This window comes from Balaenoptera physalus (genome assembly GCF_965194825.1).
Source record: "Balaenoptera physalus genome assembly, chromosome: 6".
Lineage (NCBI taxonomy): Eukaryota > Metazoa > Chordata > Mammalia > Artiodactyla > Balaenopteridae > Balaenoptera > Balaenoptera physalus.
Window position 1 is genome coordinate 67746440 of NC_138885.1, and position 19644 is coordinate 67766083.

The 19644-nt window shown below is 40.0% G+C and overlaps 1 protein-coding gene and 1 long non-coding RNA gene across 15 annotated transcripts in view; both read left to right on the plus strand.

Moving 5' to 3' along the window:
- LOC309662582 (uncharacterized protein) overlaps positions 1-19644 on the plus strand; it is a 116786-nt gene that overhangs the window by 36992 nt on the left and 60150 nt on the right. The window contains exon 4 of one of the 14 annotated variants that reach the window (XR_014264767.1): positions 1396-3247. The exons of the other annotated variants lie outside the window; for them this stretch is intronic. The gene's annotated coding sequence lies outside the window, so the exon portion shown is untranslated. Of the gene's footprint in view, positions 1-1395; positions 3248-19644 lie in introns of those variants that run through there. 14 annotated transcript variants of the gene reach the window in all.
- Positions 9772-18734, plus strand: LOC309662616. The gene is made up of 2 exons (XR_014264820.1): positions 9772-17699; positions 18005-18734. It is a non-coding gene; the product is annotated as an uncharacterized lncRNA (long non-coding RNA).

A 19644-nucleotide genomic window follows, 5' to 3' on the forward strand; every position in this document is an offset into this window, starting at 1 on the left:
TCCCAGACCAGGGCTCGAACCCGTGTCCCCTGCATTAGCAGGCAGATTCTCAACCACTGCGCCACCAGGGAAGCCCTAGTGTACTGTTTTAACTGATTAGAAAATGGTTACTTGATTGTAAACTCATCTCACAGACATAATCTCCTTGGAAAATAATCAGAAGGTTCCATTAACTTTCAATATATGTAAATAAACATTTTCTCAGTTCCCACCTATGGTGATATTGTTGGTTGTCTATTGAACTGCCATCCCTCTCACCCTTTTTATGCGCTGACAGAGAGCCCACTTCCCATTAAAGAGGCTGACCACTTTCCAAAGTGCCTGGTTTCTGGGAAACTCTTTCTTTCCCTCTTTATGAGGATACTGTCATCTTTGGTTCTTTACATGAGGTGTGAGGTTGATATTTGGTGCTGCAATGACCGTCCTCTGACCATAGGGAGCAGGCTAAAGGATTAACACCAATGTGCCCAGGATGATGGGATGGAAATGTGGGAAGAATCCAGATGCTCAGTAAGCCATTGAGCCACTGAAATAGCCAACCTTGCAAATGCCATACCTCCAGACTTCTTACGTGAGATTATAAAAAGGGGTATTTAACCCACTTTTAGTTGATCATTTGCAGCTATAAACAACACACTAGGTATATTCAAATACACTTCTTTTGTGTTTCTGCTTACTATTTAAAGCCCTGTTGTAGGGAAAAAAACCCTATAGACTTTGACCTTGAGTTTCCTATAAAATCAGTCTCTCTTAACCACTCTAATAGAGCTAAAATGGTGATACACCTAGCATAAATCATTGAATCATCAAAATAAACTTGTTTTGATGTCATTTAAAAAATAAAATCAGTTTTTTGATAAGATACAAGTTGAAAAAGCATACAGTAACTTAAAAGTGGAGATAGAGGCCTAAACGTTCTATGTTGGTGATAGGAATTAGAGTTGAAATATTTTCCAAGGCTCATTCTCAAAGCACATAACTAAGAGTTGACTTTGAGTGCTGGCAACAAAGGGAGACTTTTCTCCTATTACATTACGCTGGACATAATACTCGTATTAAGTAGGAGAACTGAAATTTCTGAATCTCCTCCTTTGCAACAAAACAATTCCCAAGTTTCAAATTGAATGCACAAGATTAGCAGGCAGAGTGATGAGGATTTAATTTTTCAAAAATAGTATGATGTTTGAAATCTGTCTAAGGAGCAGCTATAGAACCAAAAAAGTAAAGGATAGCTGATGATCTGTCTGTGCTTGCTCCTGCTTCTGTGTTTTAAAAATTGAGATATAATTGACCTATAACATTATGCTCCTGCTTGTATTTTGCATTCCCAGACTGTTATTTGGAAGCAAAGCTTCATTGTTTTTTGGTCAGTAGATTGCACCTTTGTCCTTGCAGACAAGGTGATGACAGCAAGTGGTTCCATGAAACCCTCGGTAACAGACCTTCTTTGTGCTGTGTGAGGAAGCCCTGGCTCATAAGTGGATGACATCAACAGGCTTCCACCCACTCCTCTGGATCCCTCAGTGTACAGACTCATCGGTAATGACTTTCACTCTGAACAGCTGCCGGCCTCACTGGCTTCATTCACTGTGAAGATGGTGATCACACATCCCAGATTTCAAAAATCTGTCCTGTTTTCAGACCATGTGTCAGGCCATCTGCCCTTGTGTCTGATTAGGAAAATATGATCACCTTAATTATGGCACAACCCCTTCCAACTTCTCTGCCTGCTTGGAGGTTTTCCCAACATGTCTCGTTGTTTGGGATACCTCTCAGGTGGTGTCCCTTCTCCTTCGCTAAATAAGCAAAATTACCCATGTGTTCAATGGAAATACCCTCCTTTAGGGATCCTGCCTAGAAGGGATTTAAACATAGCCAGTACTTAGACACAGTAAGGCAGAGCCTACCTCCCTATGAAAAGCTACCTGATCAGAATTCTGAGTGAGTTAAATGTCTGTTAGCACAATAAAATTCAAAGCCTTTGAAAATGCATAAGGTGATACATTTAAGCAGGTGAGCATAGCTTATCTTGGAAAAGTCACTGAAAGGAAGAAGGCAGGGTTAGAATTCAGCTTTGGAGATGAGATAGGAGCAAAGGGTAACTTCAGAGCCCACTGGGGGCAGCCTTGCTGTCTATAGGTTATGGGTCAGGCAGCAGGCTCACTGTTTACTCTGACACTGTGGCTTGGAGAACATACCAGAATCTCTGCTGTCTTTGGTGTCCTTAATTCAGTGAGCCAGGTACACAAAAGGTGCTCAGGAGATACTTGTTGAACTGCATTGACAAGTAACTTTTTCTTTCATCTACTGTGTTTGATACACGAGATAAATGCACTTGCAACCATCTTTCTGGTTCAGAGTATCAAAGCTGGTCTGAAATGCCATAAAGAGTGTTTGTACTTAAGGATAGTTATGGAGGTAGGACTTTGATTTTCTGAAAAACATTTTTTTTTTACCTATGTATCCAGAATATTAGAAATAAAATTTAGGAGGGGACAGACAATCCTTGGGTGTAAGGAGATTGGTAATGGCTTGGGACAGCTGAATAAATATATTTATCTGGTTCCGTGGGCCTTACCCCTTTTCACAACTACCAGGTGTTTTATAGACACGTTTTTCTATGAAGTAGTCAAGCTGTAAACACCTTGAATCCTGACTGATAGTCATGTCTTAAAAGAAAAAAAGAAAAAAAAAGAAAGGGAAAAGAGAAGCACTATGTCATTCTCCTAATGGAAATATCTTTTGTCTCTGGAAGCACAGGACCAAGGGTGTGGACCATCACAGGGTCTTCACTCTACTTTCAACCCATCCTGATTATGGGCTTCCTGTAGGTCTGTCCCTCATATGTAACCGTGGTGCTCTGAGAGGAAACTCTGTACCCACTGCACCCCAAGCCCAATCTCACGTTTCTGTACAAAGAATGGTGGGTGCTCAGTAAATGTTTGTTGGGTAAAAAACATCGAGTGTTTAGCAGTATTGGTGAACAGTGTAGCTTCTCCTTCATGTTCACAAGTTAAATCACAGGGTTAAATCTTTCACATCCAGGTGTCTTAGTATACAGATATACACAGTAAGCATTTATGTCTGAGTGAGCAGAGCAAGGGCCACATTCATGAATACCATGGGAGCCTGTGGTGTTAACCTTCCCCCCCATATCACCAGCGCTGCCTGCTGAGCAACAAAGATGTTCTCCCTCTTCCTTTTTTTTAAAAATAAATTTTATTTATTTATTTTTGGCTGCGTTGGGTCTTCGGTGCTGCACGCGGGTTTTCTCTAGTTGCGGCGAGCGGGGGCTACTCTCATTGCGGTGGCTTCTCTTGTTGTGGAGCGTGGGCTCTAGGCACGAGGGCTTCAGTAGTTGTGGCACATGGGCTCAGTAGTTGTGGCTCTAGAGCACAGGCTCAGTAGTTGTGGCTCATGGGCTTAGTTGCTCCACGGCATGTGGGATCTTCCTGGACCAGGGCTCGAACCTGTGTCCGCTGCATTGGCAGGCGGATTCTTAACCACTGTGCCACCAGGGAAGCCCTCTTCCACTTCCTTTCAAGGTCTCACAGGTTCGCTGTAATACGTGGGAAAGGACCAGAGAGATTTTTAAGCCAAACTCTTCATTTTATAAGTGAAAAAAATTAGGTCTGGAGAGATGGAGCGACTTACCCAAGATCATATATAGCTCGTCTTTGGCAAAACCAAGAAAGAATCTGAGTCTCCTTGAAAGTCATTTTTCTTCCTGAAATATTTTAAAGTTTTATGTAAAAGATCTTCATTTCATGGCTATATATATGCCATCAAATAGTTGTTATAATCAATTACTCCTCAAGGAAACCCTAAAAAGTTTTAGCTAATTATTTCCCATTTGACACATTTCAGGATGTCAAATAAGAAGTTCTTACTGAGACATCAAGATAAAATACGTGACAAGCCAAAGAGGAGAGCCATAAAAAGATAGAAATCTTTAAAGCGGTTATCCAAAAAACTGGTAATATGACTCCAATCCTTTAGGAACACTCAAGGTAAAAAGATGTTGGGCCTCTGAGGAGGTCTCAATAAGTAGCACCTGTCTTCCCCACCCAGGTTCTGAACAAATTGTGAAACAACACGAAAGGTAGCAGATGAAGGTCAAAATATCACCTTCCTTACTGAAAGAGGCTGAGTGGAGAGCAGGACTTAGTGTGGCAGCCAAGTGGGGTGTTAACTAAACCCCAGATTTAGGACGACCTTGTGGGCAGAACCAGTACAAGCCTGAGGGCAAGACCACTGCCAAGAGGAAGAAGAGGGGCCAGGCTAAACTTTTCCAGTGAGTGAATAGTGTCGGTAAGCGGTGCCGGGAAAATTGCAGGATGTTACAGCTAGTTCAGGATTCTCTACAAGAGCAGAGAACAGCCATTCCCCGTAACAAAAAGGGGGTTGAAAATGGACAGGGAAGATATGTGATGAGGTTTCTCTGGAGGAAGATAATCTGAAAGCCCCTCCCACTCCAAAATTGCTTTCTCATGGAAAAGGCTTCACTCAGGAAGCTTTACACCTGCAGCTTGGAGGGTGCTGGCGACTGGAGTTTTGCTCCCACTTGGAAACTAAAAGGAAAGAGAATTCTAACAGTAGCTGCGAAGGAGAGGTGGCTGGACTGGGTAGGCCGGCGGCGTTTGGAGAGAGAAAGAGAGAAGTGGGGCAGGGGCCGGGTGGGAGGAGAGAGGAGAGGAGGAGGGGAGAGAGGGAGAGGTGGAGACTTCGTTCCTGTCCAACAGGGCCACCTAGAGGGGCTGTCAGGCTTTCGAGGGGAGAAGCTGGAGTTTTGACGCAGAGCTGAGGAAGTTTTAGCTAATCTGGGGAGCCTCGGGTGAGAGGTCCCCAGCAATGGGGGATGGTGGGTGTCTGAAGAACCGTGAGGGCACTCCACACCAGGAAGAGGCAGCTTTCAGTATGCTAGCTCAGCTCAGAAAGAGAAGCCAGTCAATTAAGAACTCCCCCCACTCCGCCCTTACTTCTCCCTCTTCCCCCTTTGACCCTGGAATAACCACGTTTAGTGAAATGGGGCAGATAGTTGGAAACAGTAGGTAGAGGAAAGGAAAAGATGGACCTTGCCCCATTCCCTGGTTTCTTCGCTGCACAAGGCCCTAGAGAATAAAGGGAAAAGTTTCACCTTTAAATCTGATTCCAGGAGTTGATTATTACACAAGATTGGCTATTCTCACTTATTAATTGAGAGACTTAATGTGGCTGTAGGAATTTTCATTACCTGGGAGTGATTTAAAACCAGTCATAGGATTATGGAGGTTTTCATCCAGGGGCAGGGAAAGAACATTCCCTCACTGGATAATTTTAAAAGAGACAGTGGAAATAAAAGTGAGTTGCTTTCTCATTTGAGTAAATTAGTTTCTTCAAATTGAACAGGCTGTCGACTTTATTTTGTTGGTTTTTATTTCTCTAGCCCGCCAACATACGATTGCCTGCGGTATCTCTACATTTATTAAGCATGCTGCCTAAACCAGCATTTGGGACATTAAGAACACTGGGAACTCCAACTAAGCAAGGGCCCCATCCCACTGATGGCACTTGCTACATTTTCCCCACGTGGTGGAGTGCACGCACAGCAACTTGGGGCTACTTCTCTAGCAAGTTATGAACTCAAGCAGGAAAATGATAAATGCATTCTAGTCAGTACAGTGGTCTTTCCATGATCTCTTTCTTTTCAAAGCACTCTCCCAGCAGATAGCACGCTAGTTAAACCTGTTGGTGTGTAAACCGAAGGAAATATGTTAAAGGACTCCATCCAGTCCTGCCCAAAGCCAGGCAGAGGAGGCCAGCTTGAGTTCTCACTACCGTCTCCCAACACCCTTTGTTGTTTGCTCAGAATAGTTTCCCCCTGTAAGACATTAGTGATTCCTAGGGCTTCTTTAAGAAGTTTCTTTATTATATGCGAAGTGATTGAAAACTGCCCATCATGAATCTGGCAAACCCCTCTCATGAGCTTCAAGACTGTTCTGATTACAATAATTACAGTTTTATGAATATCCTACCTAGAGATTAACAATTTTACTATGTCAGACTACACCACACAAAGATGCATCAGTTTCATCTGCAGTGAAAAATAGAGCCTAATAGCTCAGTTGTATATTTATGATGGTCAAACATCAAGATGCAACATAAGTACTTCAGCTGAAAGAATTCTTTTTTTTTCTTTAAACTTTTAAAAAAATTTTTATTTATCTATTTATTTATTTATTTTTGGCTGAGTTGGGTCTTTTGTTGCTGCGCGCTGGCTTTCTCTAGTTGCGGTGAGCGGGGGCTACTCTTCGTTGTGTTGCGCGGGCTTCTCATTGCGGTGGCTTCTCTTGTTGTGGAGCATGGGCTCTAGGCGCGTGGGCTTCAGTAGTTGTGGCACGTGGGCTCAGTAGTTGTGGCTCACGGGCTCTAGAGCGCAGGCTCAGTAGTTGTGGCACACGGGCTTAGTTGCTCCGCGGCATGTGGGATCTTCCCAGAGCAGGGCTCGAACCCGTGTCCCCTGCATTAGCAGGCGGATTCTTAACCACTGCGCCACCAGGGAAGCCCTTCAGCTGAAAGAATTCTGATCATTATTTATAACCTTGAGATGATAAGGGTGAAGGCTTGTCAGCTTTCATGAATTATTTTTTTCATGATTTTTGCTATTTTGATTTGATTTTTAAAACTCCATAATTTAACACGTATTAACATTTGGATTCCACCCCACCCCTCATGATATGTAGACGAGGCACACCAACAGAAGATTAATAGATATGATTGATCGTCAAAGGGAGAGGATTAGGTAATTGTAAGACATAATTATGTTTCAGGTACAATAGTGCCAGTCCAACGAGTTTTCTTCTTGCCTAAGTTTCTTCAGCCATGATGCAAATAATGGACACAGTGTTTAGGTTTGAGGAATACATATTAGTTTAATGCAAAGAAAAAACTGTTCCATTATTAACATAGTGGTCAGTGCCAGTCGAAGTGTGCTCTGAGAACCCGTAGCGTCAGGCATCACCTAGAAGCCCGTTAAAGATGTAGATCCTCAGGTCCCCACCCCAGACTTGCTGAGTCAGAATCTTTGGCCGTGGAGCGCAGGACTCTGTCTTAACACGCCCTCCAGGGGATCCTCTGAGGTTTGAGAACCACTGCTGTAGCATCTTGCAGCTCTTCCCACTGGCTGCAGTGAAACGTTGCCAGGTGTGGACGCGGCAGTCCCAGCAGCGCTGTAGGTGTTCCCTGTTAACTGCAGCAGTGTGCGTTCCAGGGCAGCTTAAGTGAACAGGCTCTTTTGGTCAAATTCCTGAGTGCAGAGGTTCCTCTTACGTGGATTTTTTTCTTCTCTTTAAATCCCCAGATGTCACAAGCCATAGTTTCTTCCCATTACCACTCGTAATTGTTAGTTTATCCTCCCTGGTAGAGGGGTGTTGTGATATCCTTTCTAATGTCAAAAGATTTCCACCACCGTGAACCTCTGCTGATCCTTTCCCTTTGTTACAACCATTTCCCTAAAGTCATCTTGAGTTGTTTAAAACATTTTAACATCCAACATGATGCTCTTTATATTTCTTATGGCAGTGCCATAAGAAATGCACTCTATCTTTTCATAGCACTGTGAGTGAAAATTATTTACCGTAACTCACCAGAAAATGGTATAGGGAGTTGTCACATGTTGCAAGCACACTTAATTCAAGAAAACATGGTAGAACATACTTAGTACAAGTGCTGATGCTCACTAACCAGGACTGTGCGGTGCTGTCAGTGACACAGTTTTTCTTTGAGTGGTAAAGGTAGCTCTCGGTGTGAGGGAAATGTATCACAGAATTTGGTAATAGATGAAAAAGGGGGAGGGAGGGGAAGAAGGGAGTGAGGGAGGGAAAGAGGGAGTTTGAGAGAGAACATTTTAATGAAAATATTTTAGAGACAAGTAGCATTTTAATGAATCAGCATGCGTGGGGCAATGTTAAATGGAGTAGAACAGTATGACAAAAAGTGAATGCCATCTTATCATTTAATCTTCATATTACTTTATACATTCTATATATAAAAATATATTCTCATATATATGAATATATTCTTTTAAAGACCCAAATGCAAGGGTAAACAGTGATTCTAAATCCTGAATGTACATCAGAATGACCTTGAAGCTTGTTAAAAATACAAATTCCCACGGTCATGGTCGCTTTGGCAACACATATACTGAAATTCAAGCGATACAGAGAAAATTAGCATGGTTCCTGTGTGAGGATAACATGGAAACTCATGAAGCATTCCATATTATTTTTTGAATTTTATTTTATTTAGTTTTTTTTATACCGTAGGTTCTTATTAGTTATCTATATTATACATATTAGTGTATATATGTCAATCCCAGTCTCCCAATTCATCCCACCCCCCCTCACTTTCCCACTTTGGTGTCCATACATTTGTTCTCTACATCTGTGTCTCTGTATCTGCCTTGCAAACCAGTTCATCTGCACCATTTTTCTAGATTCCACATATATGCGTTAATATATGATATTTGTTTTTCTCTTTTGACTTAACTTCACTCTGTATGACAGTCTCTAGTTCCATTCACATCTCTACAAATGACCCAATTTCGTTCTTTTTTATGGCTGACTAATATTCCACTGTATATATGTACCACATCTTTTTTATCCATTCATCTGTCAATGGGCATTTAGGTTGCTTCCATGACCTGGTAATTGTAAATAGTGCTGCGATGAACATTGGGATGCATGTGTCTTTTTGAATTATGGTTTTCTCTGGGTATATGCCCAGTAGTGGGATTGCTGGGTCATATGCTAGTTCTGTTTTTAGTTTTTTAAGGAACCTCCATACTGTTCTCCATAGTGGCTGTATCAATTTACATTCCCACCAACAGTGCAAGAGGGTTCCCTTTTCTCCACAGCCTCTGCAGCATTTATTTGTAGATTTTCTGATGATGCCCATTCTAACTGGTGTGAGATGATACCTCATTGTAGTTTTGATTTGCATATCTCTAATAATTAGTGATGTTGAGCAGCTTTTCATGTGCCTCTTGGCCATCTGTATGTCTTCTTTGGAGAGATGTCTATTTAGGTCTTCTGCCCATTTTTTGATTTAGTTGTTTGTTTTTTAATATTGAGCTGCATGAGCTGTTTATATATTTTGGAGATTAATCCTTTGTCCGTTGATTTGTTTGCAAATATTTTCTCCCATTCTGAAGCTTGTCTTCATCTTCTTTATAGTTTCCTTTGCTGTGCAAAAGGTTTTAAGTTTCATTAGGTCCCATTTGTTTATTTTGTTTTTATTTCCATTACTCTAGGAGGTGGGTCAAAAAAAGATCTTGCTGTGGTTTATGTTGAAAAGTGTTCTTCCTATGTTTTCCTCTAAGAGTTTTATAGTGTCCAGTCTTACATTTAGATCTTGAATCCATTTTGAGTTTATTTTTGTGTATGCTGTTAGGGACTGTTCTAATTTCATTCTTTTACATGGAGCTGTCCAGTTTTCCCAGCACCACTTATTGAAGAGACTGTCTTTTCTCCATTATATATCCTTGCCTCCTTTGTCATAGATTAGTTGACCATAGGTGCATGGGTTTGTCTCTCGGCTTTCTATCCTGTTCCATTGATATATATTTCTGTTTTTGTGGCAGTACAATATTGTCTTGATTACTGTAGCTTTGTAGTATAGTCTGAAGTCAGGGAGTCTGATTCCTCCAGCTCCGTTTTTTTCCCTCAAGATTGCTTTGGCTATTCAGGGTCTTTTGTGGCTCCATACAAAGTTAAGATTTTTTGTTCTAGTTCTGTAAAAAAAAATGCCACTGGTAATTTGATAGGGATTGCATTGAATCTGTAGATTGCTTTGGGTAGTATAGTTATTTTCACAGCATTGATTCTTCCAATCCAAGAACATGGTATATCTCTCCATCTGTTTGTGTCATCTTCGATTTCTTTCATCAGTGTCTTATAGTTTTCTGAATACAGGTCTTTACCTCCTTAGGTAGGTTTATTCCTAGGTATTTTATTCTTTTTGTTGCAGTGGTAAATGGGATTGTTTCCTTAATTTCTCTTTCTGATCTTTCGTTGTTAGTGTACAGGAATGCAAGAGATTTCTGTGCATTAATTTTATATCATGCAACTTTAAGAGTTTCATTGATGAGCTCTAGTAGTTTTCTGGTGGCATCTTTAGGATTCTCTATGTATAGTATCATGTCATCTAAACACAGTGACAGTTGTACTTCTCCTTTTACAATTTGTATTCCTTTTATTTCTTTTTCTTCTCTGATTACCGTGGCTAGGACTTCCAAAACTATGTTGAATAATAGTGGCGAGAGTGGACATCCTTGTCTTGTTCCTGATCTTAGAGGAAATACTTTCAGTTTTTCATGATTGAGAATGATGTTTGCTGTGGGTTTGTCGTATATGGCCTTTATTACGTTGAGGTAGGTTCCCTCTATGCCCACTTTCTGGAAAGTTTTTATCATAAATGGGTGTTGAATTTTGTCAAAAGCTTTTTCTGCATCTATTGAGATGATCATATGGTTTTTATTCTTCAATTTGTTAATATGGTGTTCCACATTGATTGATTTGCGTATATTGAAGAGTCGTTGCATCCCTGGGATACATCCCACTTGATCATGGTGTATGATCCTTTTAATGTGCTGTTGGATTCTGTTTGCTAGTATTTTGTTGAGGATTTTTGCATCTATATACATCAGTGATATTGGTCTGTAATTTTCTTTTTTTGTAGTATCTCTGTCTGGTTTTGGTACCAGGGTGATGGTGGCCTCCTCGAATGAGTTTGGGAGTGTTCCTTCCTCTGCAGTTTTTTGGAAGAGTTTGAGAAGGATGGGTGTTAGCTCTTCTCTAAATGTTTGATAGAATTCACCTGTGAAGCCATCTGGTCCTGGACTTTTGTTTGTTGGAAGATTTTTAATCGCGGTTTCAATTTCATTTCTTGTGATTGGTCTCTTCATATTTTCTAATTCTTCCTGATTCAGTCTTGAAAGTTCTACGTTTCCAAGAATTTGTCCATTTCTTCCAGGTTGTCCATTTTATTGGCATAGTGTTGCTTGTAGTAGTCTCTTAGAATGCTTTGTATTTCTGCGGTGTCTGTTGTAACTTCTCCTTTTTCATTTCTAATTTTATTGATTTGAGTCCTCTCCCTCTTTTTCTTGGTGAGTCTGGCTAAAAGTTTATCAATTTTGTTTATCTTCTCAAAGAACCAGCTTTCAGTTTTATTGATCTTTTCTATTGTTTTCTTTGTTTCTATTTCATTTATTTCTGCTCTGATCTTTATCTTTCTTTCCTTCTACTAACTTTGGGTTTTGTTTGTTCTTCATTCTCTAGTTCCTTTAGGTGTAAGGTTAGATTGTTTATTTGAGATTTTTCTTGTTTTTTGAGGTAGGATTGTATTGCTATAAACTTCCCTCTTAGAATTGCTTTTGCTGCATCCCATAGGTTTTGGATTGTCATGTTTTTTTTGTCGTTTGTCTCTAGGTATTTTTTGATTTCCTCTTTGATTTCTTCAGTGATCTCTTGGTTATTTAGTAACGTATTGTTTAGCCTCCATGTGTTTGTGTCTTTTACGTTTTTTTCCCTGTAATTTATTTCTAGTCTCATAGTGTTGGGGTCAGAAAAGGTGCTTGATATGATTTCAGTTTTCTCAAATTTACCGAGGCTTGATTTGTGGCCAAAGATGTGATCTATCCTGGAGAATGTTCCGTGTGCACTTGAGAAGAAAGTGTAATCTGCTGTTTTTGGATGGAATGTCCTATAAATAGCCATTAAATCTATCTGGTCTGTTGTGTCATTTAAAGCTTGTGTTTCCTTATTAATTTTCTGTCTGGATGATCTGTCCATTGGTGTACATGACGTGTTAAAGCCCCACACCATTATTGTGTTACTGTCGATTTCCCCTTTTATAGCTGTTAGCATTTGCCTTATGGATTGAGGTGCTCCTATGTTGGGTGCATATATATTTATAATTGTTATATCTTCTTCTTGGGTTGATCCCTTGACCATTATGCAGTGTCCTTCCTTGTCTCTTTTAACATTCTTTATTTTAAAGTCTATTTTATCTGATATGAGTATTGCTACTCCAGCTTTCTTTTGATTTCCATTTGCATGGAATATCTTTTTCCATCCCCTCACTTTTAGTCTGTATGTGTCCCTAGGTCTGAAGTGGGTCTCTTGTAGACAGCCTATATATGGGTCTTGTTTTTGTATCCATTCAGCGAGCCTGTGTCTTTTGGTTGGAGCATTTAATCCATTCACATTTAAGGTGATTATCAGTATGTATGTTCCTATTACCATCGTCTTAATTGTTATAGGTTTGTTTTTGTAGGTCCTTTTTTTCTCTTGTGTTTCCCACTTAAGTTCCTTAGCATTTGTTGTAGAGCTGGTTTGGTGGTGGTGAATTCTCTTAGCTTTTGCTTGTCTGTAAACCTTTTGATTTCTCCTTCGAATCTGAATGAGATCCTTGCCGGGTAGAGTAATCTTGGTTGTAGTTTCTTCCCTTTGATCACTTTAAATATATTGTGCCACTCCCTTCTGGCTTGTAGAGTTTCTGTTGAGAAATAGCTGTTAACCTTATGGGAGTTCCCTTGTATGTTATTTGTCGTTTTTCCCTTGTTGGTTTCAATAATTTTTCTTTGTCTTTAATTTTTGTCAGTTTGCTTACTTTGTGTCTCAGCATTTTTCTCCTTGGGTTTATCCTGCATGGGACTCTCTGTGCTTCCTGGACTTGGGTGGCTATTTCCTTTCCCATGTTAGGGAAATTTTCGACTGTAATCTCTTCACATATTTTCTCGGGTCCTTTCTCTCTCTCTTCTCCTTCTGGGACCTCTATAATGTGAATGCATTTAGAGGTGCATTTAATTTTGTCCCAGAGGTCTCTTAGGCTGTTTTCATTTCTTTTCATTCTTTTTTCTTTATTCTGTTGCATGGCAGTGAATTCTACCATCCTGTCTTCCAGGTCACTTATCTGTTCTTCTACCTCAGTTATTCTGCTATTGATTCCTTCTAGTGTATTTTTCATTTCAGTTATTGTATTGTTCATCTCTGTTTGTTCTTTAATTCTTCTAGGTGTTTGTTCTTTAATTCTTCTAGGTCTTTGTTAAACATTTCTTGCATCTTCTCAGTCTTAGCCTCCATTCTTTTTCAGAGGTCCTGGGTCATCTTCACTATCATTATTCTGAATTCTTTTTCTGGAAGTTTGCCTATCTCCACTTCATTTAATTGTTTTTCTGAGGTTTTATCTTGTTCCTTCATCTGGTACATAGTCCTCTGCCTTTTCATTTTGTCTATATTTCTGTGAATGTGGTTTTCCTTCCACAGGCTGCAGAATTGTGATTCTTTTTGCTTCTGCCGTCTACTGTCTGGTGGATGAAGAACTTGTGCAAGCTTCCTGATGGGAGGGACTGGTGATGGGTAGAGCTGGGTATTGCTCAGGTGGGCAGAGCTCAGTAAAAGTTTAATCAGCTTGTCTGCTGATGGGTGAGGCTGGGTTCCCTCCCTGTTGGTTGTTTGGCCTGAAGCGACCCAGCACTGGAGCCTACCTGGCTCTTTGGTGGGGCTAATGGCAGACTCTGGGAGGGCTCACACCAAGGAGTACTTCCCAGAACTTCTGCTGCCAGTGTCCTTGTCCCCACCGTGAGCCACAGCCACCCGCCGCCTCTGCGGGAGACCCTCCAACACTAGCAGGTAGGTCTGGTTCAGTTTCCTATGGGGTCACTGCTCCTGCCCCTTGGTCCTGATGCACACACTACTTTGTGTGTGCCCTCCAAGAGTGGAGTCTCTGTATCCCCCAGTCCTGTCAGAGTCCTGCAATCAAATCCCACTAACCTTCAAAGTCTGATTCTCTGGGAATTCCTCCTCCTGTTGCCAGACCCTCAGCTTGGGAAGTCTGATATGGGGCTCAGAACCTTCACTCCAGTGGGTGGACTTCTGTGGTATAATTGTTCTCCAGTTTGTGAGTCACCCACCCAGCAGTTACGAGATTTGATTTTATTGTGATTGCGCCCCTCCTACCATCTCATTGTGGCTTCTCCTTTGTCTTTGGATGTGGGGTATCTTTTTTGGTGAGTTCCAATGTCTTCCTGTCGATGATTGTTCAGCAGTTAGTTGTGATTCCGGTGCTCTCGCAGGAGGGAATGAGTGCATGTCCTTCTACTCTGCCATCTTGAACCAATCTCCGAAGCATTCCATATTTTAAAAAATTTCCTGGGTTCCAAGACATATTTATTTTGGTAGGTCTGAGGTGGGGCCCAGGAATCTGTATGTAATAACCACTCCAGGTGATTCTGGTGCAGGTGATCCTTAACTTTCATTGTGAGAAACACTGCAAATCTCACTCAGAAAAAGCAGAGAAGCACATGTGAATGTGAGGCAGTAAGGCTGAACCAATTGTACATGAGTTGTACCTTCTTTGGATCCCAGTGGTTCAGTAAATAAAGCTTTTGAACAGCACGTGTATTCTGCCTAGTTCTAAACTTATTTGTGCACTTGCCTCCACCCCCAAAAGACTGTAAGCTCCCTGAAACACAGGAATTATGTGGTATACTGACAGTTGTATCTTCAGCTAGACTCACCCCCTGCCTTCTTATTGAGAAGATGCTCGGTAATATTTGTTAAATGAATGAAGACAATAAGGATAAAAATGTAATTCAAAGAGTGTGCTTGAAACAGAGAGGGGTTTAGTCTTGGCCTCCTTTCACCCACCAGCTAGCTGTGAGACCTTAGAGTCACTTTATCTCCCGATGTCTCAGCCCTGCATTTGTTACACGCGAGGTCAGTTTCTTCCTCCTTCATAGGGCTGCTGTGGGGTAAAAATGATATAATGTATGGGAAACTTTCCTTGAAATTGCAGAGCTACTTGTTTCAATTTTTTAGAGTGTGACTGTCTTTTTTTCTAACCTCATTTTTCCTGTGAATGAGTGCAAGTTTATATGACTGGGGCAAAGTACACAACATTCACTTCTGGCCATTATGGGGAAGCAAATTCTATTATTTGGAATTTAAAAGAACTACATGACTTTTCCAACTTCAAGGAGAGTAAAAAATAAATTCGATACTAAAAATTTATAATGTAAATGGAATAACTGCCCCACAAATAATGGGCAGTACAAAGGAAGGGAGGTACACAGGAGCAAATTAACTGTTCACATTGACGTTTGATTCTGAGATGGGGACTTTCAGATACCTGTGTTTAATGAAATGGTCTCTGAATTTTAGTGGCTCCCCTAAGATCACCATAAAAGTTAACAGTTATCTGATAAGATGAGCTGAAAAGTACAAGTATATAACATCCCTTTCAAAACCTCAGGGTAGAGATTATGATTACCCCTCAAGCTGTAAAGAACCAAAGAATTGAAAGAAGCTAGGTCACTTACAAGAGGTGATGTGCCCTGGGTAGTAAATGCTGGTCCAGGACTGGAGCCAGTTTATATCCCAATGAGGAAAATAAGGATAATGTAGTGAGTTTTCCATGAAGCTATATTTATTCAATTGAGCCTACTGTCTTTTATGTATGTATGTATTTATTATTTTAGTAACTTTAAAAAATTATAGTTGATTTACAATATTTTATTAGTTTCAGGTGTACAGCATAGTGATCCAGTATTTTTGCAGATTATAGTCCATTATAGGTTATTACAAGATAATGGCTATAAATCCCTGTGTTATAGAGTAAATTCTTATTACCTATTTTATACATAGTAGTTTATGTCTGTTAACCCATACCCCTAATTTGTCCCTCTCCCCTTACCTCTCCCCTTTGGTAACCACAAGTTTGTTTTCTATATCTGTGAGTCTGTTTCTGTTTTGCATATATATTCATTTGTATTAGGTTTTAGATTCCACATGTAAATGATATCAGGCAGTATTTGTCTTTCTCTGACTTATTTCACTAAGCATAGTATTCTCTAGGTCCATCCACATTTCCACAAATGGCAAAATTTCATTCTTTTTTATGGCTGGGTAGTATTCCATTGTGTGTGTGTGTGTGTGTGTGTGTAGCACATCTTCTTAATCCAGTCATCTGTTGATGGGCTCTTGGGTTGCTTCTATGTCTTGGCTATTGTAAATAGTATTGTTATGAACATTAGGGTGTATATATCTTTTTGAATTAGCGTTTTTGTTTTTTCTGGGTAAATGCCCAGGAGTGGAATTGCTGGATCATATGGTAGTTCCATTTTTAGTTTTTAACATTTTTTTCAATAGATATTTATTGGAGTATAATTGCTTCACAATACTGTGTTAGTTTCTGTTGCCCAACAAAGCAAATCAACCATATGCATACACATGTCCCCATATCCCCTCCCTCTTGAGCCTCCCTCCCATCCTCCCTATCGCACCCCTCTAGGTCATCGCAAAGCACTGAACCCATCTCCCTGTGCCATGCTGCTGCTTCTCACCAGCCAACTATTTTACATTCAGTAGTGTATATATGTCGATGCTACTCTCACTTCACCCCAGCTTCGCCCTCCCACCCCACGTCCTCAAGTGCATTCTCTATGTCTACCTCTTTATTCCTACCCTGCAACTAGGTTCATCAGACCATTTTTTTTTTAGATTCTATATATATGCATTAGCATATAGTATTTGTTTTTTCTCTTTCTTACTTCACTCTGTATGACAGACTCTAGGTCCATCCACCTCACTACAAATAACTCAGTTTCATTCCTTTTTATGGCTGAGTAATATTCCATTGTATATATGTGCCACATCTTCTTTATCCATTCATCTGTTGATGGACATTTAGGTTGCTTCCATGTCCTGGCTATTGTAAATAGAGCTGCAGTGAACATTGTGGTACATGTCTCTTTTTGAATTTTGGTTTTCTCAGGATATATGCCCAGTAGTGGGATTGCTGGGTCATATGGTAGGTCTGTTTTTAGTTTTTTAAGGAACCTCCATACTGTTCTCCGTAGTGGTTGTTATCAATTTACATTCCCACCAACAGTGCAGGAGGGTTCCCTTTTCACCACACCCTTTCCAGCATTTATTGTTTCTAGATTTTTTGATAATGGCCATTCTGACCGGCGTGAGGTGATACCTCATCACAGTTTTGATTTGCATTTCTCTAATAATTAGTGATGCTGAGCATCTTTTCATGTGCCTCTTGGCCATCTGTATGTCTTCTTGGAGAGATGTCTATTTAGGTCTTCTGCCCATGTTTTAACTGGATTGTTTGTTTTTTTGATATTGAGCTCCATGAGCTTCTTGTATATTTTGGAGATTAATCCTTTGTCTGTTGTTTCATTTGCAAATATTTTCTCCCATTCTGAAGGTTGTCTTTTTGTCTTGTCTTTGGTTTTCTTTGCTGTGCAAAAGCTTTTAAGTTTAATTAAGTCCCATTTGTTTATTTTTGTTTATATTTCTGTTACTCTAGGAGGTGGGTCAAAAAAGTTCTTGCTGTGGTTTATGTCAAAGTGTGTTTTTCCTGTGTTTTCCTCTAAGAGTTTTATAGTGTCTGATCTTACATTTAAATCTTTATTCCATTTGGAGTTTATTTTTGTGTATGGTGTTCGGTAGTGTTCTCATTTCATTCTTTTACATGTGAGTTTTCCATGAAGCTGTATTTATTCAATTTTTTCCAGCACCGCTTATTGAAGAGGCTGTCTTTTCTCCATTGTATGTTCTTGCCTCCTTTGTCATAAATTAGGTGCCCATATGCACGTGGGTTTATCTCTGGGCATTCTATCCTGTACCACTGATCTATATTCTGTTTTTGTGCCAGTACCATACTTTCTTTTTTTTAAATTAATTTATTTATTTATTTTTGGCTGTGTTGGGTCTTCGTTTCTGCGCAAGGGCTTTCTCTAGTTGCGGCAAGCGGGGGCCACTCTTCATTGCGGTGCGCGGGCCTCTCACTGTCGCGGCCTCTCTTGTTGTGGAGCACAGGCTCCAGACGCGCAGGCTCAGTAGTTGTGGCTCACAGGCCCAGTTGCTCTGCGGCATGTGGGATCCTCCCAGACCAGGGCTCGAACCCGTGTCCCCTGCACTGGCAGGCAGATTCTCAACCACTGCGCCACCAGGGAAGCCCCCCATACTTTCTTGATTACTGTAGCTTTGTGGTATAGTTTGAAGTCGGCGAGCCTGATTCCTCCAGGTCCGTTTTTCTTTCTCAAGATTGCTTTGGCTATTCGGGGTCTTTTGTGTTTCCATACGAATTGTAAGATTTTTTGTTCTAATTCTGTGAAGAATGCCATTGGTAATTTGATAGGGATTGCATTGAATCTGTAGATTGCTTTGGGTAGTATAGTCATTTTCACAGTATTGATTCTTCCAATCCAAGAACATGGTATATTTCTCCATCTGTTGGTATCATCTTTAATTTCTTTCATCAGTGTCTTATAGTTTTCTGCATACAGGTCTTCTGTCCCCCTAGGTAGGTTTATTCCTAGGTATTTTATTCTTTTTGTTGCAGTGGTAAATGGGAGTGTTTCCTTAATTTCTCTTTCTGATTTTTCATTGTTGGCATATAGGAATGCCAGAGATTTCTGTGCATTAATTTTATATCCTGCAACCTTAACCAAATTCATTTAGTTCTAGTAGTTTTCTGGTGGCATACTTAGGATTTTCTATGTATAGTATCATGTCATCTGCAAACAGTGACAGTTTTACTCCTTTTCCAATTTGTATTCCTTTTATTTCTTTTTCTTCTCTGATTGCTGTGGCTAGGACTTCCAAAATTATGTTGAATAAGAATGGTAATAGTCTTGTTCCTGATCTTAGTGGAAATGCTTTCAGTTTTTCACCATTGAGTGTGATGCTTGCTTTGGGTTTGTCATACATGGCCTTTATTATGTTGAGGTAGGTTCCCTCTATGCCCATTTTCTGGAGAGTTTTTATCGTAAATGGGTGTTGAATTTTGTCAAAAGCTTTTTCTGCATCTATTGAGATGATCATACGGTTTTTATTCTTCAGTTTGTTAATATGGTCTGTCACATTGATCGATTTGCATGTATTGAAGAATCCTTGCATCCCTGGGATACATCCCACTTGATCATGGTGTATGATCCTTTTAATGTGCTGTTGGAATTTGTTTGCTAGTATTTTTTTGAGGATTTTTGTATCTATATACATCAGTAATATTGGTCTATAATTTTCTTTTTTTGTGATATCTTTTTCTGGTTTTGGTATCAGGGTGATGGTAGCTTTGTAGAATGAATTTGTGAGTGTTCCTTCCTCTGCAATTTTTTGGAAGAGTTTGAGAAAGATCGGTGTTAGCTCTTCTCTAAATGTTTTATAGAATTTGCCTGTGAAGCCATCTGGTCGTGGACTTTTGTTTGTTGGAAGATTTTTAATTACACTTTCAATTTCATTACTTGTGATAGGTCTGCTTATATTTTCTAATTCTTCCTGGTTCAATCTTGGAAAATTGTGCCTTTGCATGAATTTGTCGATTTCTTCGTGGTTGTCCATTTTATTGGCATATAGTTGTGTGTAGTAGTCTCTTAAAATCCTTTGTATTTCTGCAGTGTCAGTTGTGATTTCTCCTTTTTCATTTCTAATTTTATTGATTTGAGTCCTCTCCCTTTTTTTCTTGATGAGTCTGGATAAGGGTTTATCAATTTTGTTTATCTTCTCAAAGAACCAGCTTTTAGTTTTACTGATCTTTGCTTTTGTAGTCTTCGTTTCTGTTTTGTTTATTTCTGATCTTTATGATTTGTTT